Genomic DNA, 4,158 nt, shown 5'->3' with positions numbered 1-4,158 from the left:
AACTCACTCTGTAGACCAGGCTGGCCTCAAACTCAGAAATCCGCCTGCTTCTGCCTCCCAAATGCTGGGATTAAAGGCGTGCGCCACCACTGCCCGGCTTAACTATTAGTTTTTATTTCATTTTTCTTTTAAGGGCAAAGTAGTCCAGGAGAGATTTCAAAATGTTCAACAAAATGGTCATTAGTTCTATTATGCTTTCACTTTTCATATTTCTTTATATTTCTTTAAGACATTCTAATATGGGGGGAGGAGACGCTGAGAGCGGCTGGGATGATGGCTGATGAAGAGGAAGAAGCGAAGCATGTCTTGCAGAAATTGCAGGGACTGGTGGATCGGCTCTACTGTTTTCGAGTCAGTTACTTTGAGACACATAGGGTCGAAGATGCAGGACGGAAGCAGCAGGATGTTCAGGAAGAGATGGAGAAGACCCTGCAGCAGATGGAGGAAGTACTTGGTTCTGTCCAGGTTGAGGTACAGGCTCTGATGCTGAAGGGGAAGGCACTGAATGTGACTCCTGACTATAGCCCTAAGGCCGAGGTGCTTCTCTCAAAGGCCGTGAAGCTGGAGCCTGAGCTCATGGAAGCCTGGAACCAGCTGGGTAAGATGTACTGGAAGAAAGGAGATGTCGCGTCTGCCCACACCTGCTTCTCAGGAGCCCTCACCCACTGCAAGAACAAAGTCTCTCTGCAGATCTTGTCCATGGTGCTCCGCCAGCTGCAGACCGACTCCGGAGATGAACATTCTCGCCACATCATGAACAGCGTCCGGCAGGCTAAGTTGGCCGTGCAGATAGATGTCCTTGATGGCCGCTCCTGGTATATCCTGGGGAATGCATATCTTTCTCTTTATTTCAATACTGGCCAGAACCCTAAGATCTCCCAGCAAGCCCTCAGTGCCTATGCTCAAGCAGAGAAGGTGGACAGGAAAGCGTCTAGCAACCCTGACCTTCATCTCAACAGGGCGACGTTACATAAATATGAGGAGAGTTATGGGGAGGCCCTTGAGGGTTTCTCTCAGGCTGCAGTGCTGGCCCCTGCATGGCCAGAGCCCCAGCAACGAGAACAGCAACTGCTGGAATTCCTCAGTAGGCTAACCAGCCTCCTGGAGAGCAAGGGGAAGACAAAGCCCAAGAAGCTGCAGAGCATGCTGGGAAGCTTGCGCCCAGCTCATCTGGGCCCTTGTGGTGATGGGTGCTATCAGTCTGCCTCTGGGCAGAAGGTGACCCTGGAGCTTAAGCCACTGAGCACCCTGCAGCCTGGTGTGAACAGTGGCACTGTGGTCCTGGGAAAGGTGGTGTTCAGCCTGACTACAGAGGAGAAAGTCCCCTTCACGTTTGGCTTGGTAGATTCGGATGGTCCCTGCTATGCAGTGATGGTGTATAATGTGGTGCAGAGCTGGGGAGTGCTCATTGGGGACTCTGTAGCTATTCCTGAGCCCAACCTTCGACATCATCAAATCCGGCACAAGGGAAAGGACTATTCCTTCTCCAGCGTGCGTGTGGAAACACCTCTTCTGCTGGTGGTGAATGGAAAGCCACAGAACTCCAGCAGTCAAGCCTCTGGCACAGTAGCTTCAAGGCCACAGTGAGAATGACCTTGTAGAGGCAATGAAGTCTCATAGCTAAGCTCACCCTGGGTGTTGGAAATGGGAATTTCTCTTCCCCTGCCCTGGAACATAGTTGAGTCTCTTTCCTTTTCCCTGCTGTATTCCAGCCCTCTTCAGAGCCATTGGGACCCTCGTTTATTCTTCCTGCCTCTTCAAAGGTGCTGACTTAAAGAAAGAGCAAAGAACTCATAGAACTGTTGGGACCATGTCATGAGAGACTCAGGACCTAAAGTCCTGAGAGGTTTTGACAGTCCACGAGACCCCTGTTCTTGCCTCCTTCCTGAGTCCAGTATGTATGTACATATCAGTTTACTATTTATTGTTGAGGGTGCTCAACTTTCTAATGGCTTCATTTTTGAGCAGTGTTTATTTATTTTTTTTAATTTTTATGTTTAAGTTCTGATTGTCTTAAAAAATGTTCTTTCTCGTTCTTAGGGCTAGAACAAAATTAAATTTGTTTGGAAAAGAAAAAAAAGACATTCTAATTTATAGTTACACATACATATACCTTTGTTACTATAACCTTTAGCATTATTTTTTTCTTTTCTTTTTTAAATTTCATTTTATTTTTTATGTATTCACTTTAGGTCTCACTCACTGCCCCCTTTCTGACCACCCTTCCCACAATCTTTCCCCTATCTCCCCCTTTATTTTTGATGAGATTTATTTATTTTTTTGAGATTTTAAAAATGAAACCATTAGGGTAGATGAGGTAATAGTCTTTTTATGCTATCTTTTGTTCTTTATCATCTGTTAATGCTGATTTGTTGATGTAACCTTTTATTCTTTGAAAGTTATTTTTGATAATTTAATTTACTCCCAGATGTGCGATTCTTGGTGAGCTACCCAGCATCTTTGCACATCAATTCTCTCAGCAGAAAAATGGGTTTATAATATGAACCCACTTCAAAACACTTCACGGATAATAATAAAAATAACATATTAAAAATATAATGACAATTTTAGCTCAACTAGGTAATTTTCTAAATGATCAGTACATAAAAATAACAGTATTCAGTAGGACTTATAATTGAGGATATTGTGATTATGTGAAGCAATGCGCCCTATTTAATTCTAATTAGAAATTAAGTCCCTGAATTAAAATATCAGCATTTTGTTCTATGATTCAAAACATAGGGTACTTACATAGATATTTTACAAGTCCAACTATTTCTTTTCAAACTTAATAGCCACACAATAGAGAATTATATACACTTTATAAGCTTGCATCGCAGAAGACTTAGAGCTATAAAACAATGTATTTCAGCTAATCCAGCTAACAAGGGAACACATTCCATGGCCCACTGTGATTCCTAAGAACACAGCGAAGGCTGGGACAGAGAAAACCCAGGGGAAATTGACTGGGGAAATTTCTGTCTTCTCAAAAATGCTATTGGGAGATGTCAGGAGGGCTCTTCTGGTTCTCTTGTAGCATTGCCTAATCTCTTAGACTGTATCAGTGTACCAGAATAGATATTCCCAATGCTATTTGTAGTCCATGTTGCAAAGTGAGACTGGCAGCTAACTTCTTTTTAACTCATGTAACAATAGAGGAGACAAGACTGTGGGGAGGGGATGGACCGTGCATGCACACAGACAGAGATGCACCAATACACATGGGTACAAGTGGTTCTGGGAGTGTTAATGAGCATGTTCTGGTGATGCTGGAGGATTCCATGGAAAGCTTGTGGCTTCTGTTAGTGTCTGATTGGATACTTGGTGTGGTGCCATCTGGGGACAGTGGGGGTTTGTACATCAGTCTTCTCCAATTTGGATAGCTTTATTTATGTGGGTTTATCCAGAGCAACCATGCAGAATGTAGTACAGCCCCTTCTGAGATGTATTGATAAAGAGAGTTCTGTTCCATACAGTCTGAAAAATTTTCTTATTAAATAGATCTTAAAGACACTTGCTTCTAACCTTCTTTATTTTATAGATGATAAGGACTAACACATAAAACATCTATAAACATTTGTCTTGCCCAGTTCCAGATACTCTGGCAACAGATAGCTTATCTACAACAGAAATGTAGTTTTGATAATTTGGAGACTGGCTAGAGGCCAGTAGAACTCCAAGAGAAGACCCAAGTGTCAGCATGGTCAGTTTCTGGTGTGGGTCCTCTTCTGGGTTGCAGATTGACAATTTCTATGCTGTTTTGACACAGTCAAGAGTGAAAAATCTCATGTGTGATAACTGTAGAATGTGTAATATAAGGGCACAGAGCCCACTGGTAGGGCTCTGCAGTGGGATCTGTGCCTACCACAATTCCCTTCCAAAGGCTTCACTCCAGGAACCTTCACGCTGGAGGTTAGGACTTCAAGGTAAGGGCTTTACATAAGTATTCATATACCAAGTGTTCTTCTTACGCTCTCTTAGAAAACTATCAGGAGTTTTGCAAGATCTGATCTGACTGCTGATAGGAGACACAGTTTCACTCTGCTCATGTGACTGTAAGTATGAGCCCTGATTGTTTCCCCCTTCAGATTAGAAAGTATGCTGCTTGCTGTCACACACTTCAGCATGGTCCTCCTGGAAGTGTCTGCGTAGAATGGT

General features: G+C 43.4%; 1 pseudogene; it reads left to right on the top strand.

Moving 5' to 3' along the window:
- On the top strand, nt 243–2,074 carry Gm9387 (predicted pseudogene 9387; annotated as a pseudogene).

This window comes from Mus musculus, chromosome 3 (genome assembly GCF_000001635.26).
Source record: "Mus musculus strain C57BL/6J chromosome 3, GRCm38.p6 C57BL/6J".
NCBI classification, from domain to species: domain Eukaryota; kingdom Metazoa; phylum Chordata; class Mammalia; order Rodentia; family Muridae; genus Mus; species Mus musculus.
The sequence above is the reverse complement of the archived record's forward strand: the minus strand, read 5'-3'. Positions and strand labels throughout refer to the sequence as shown.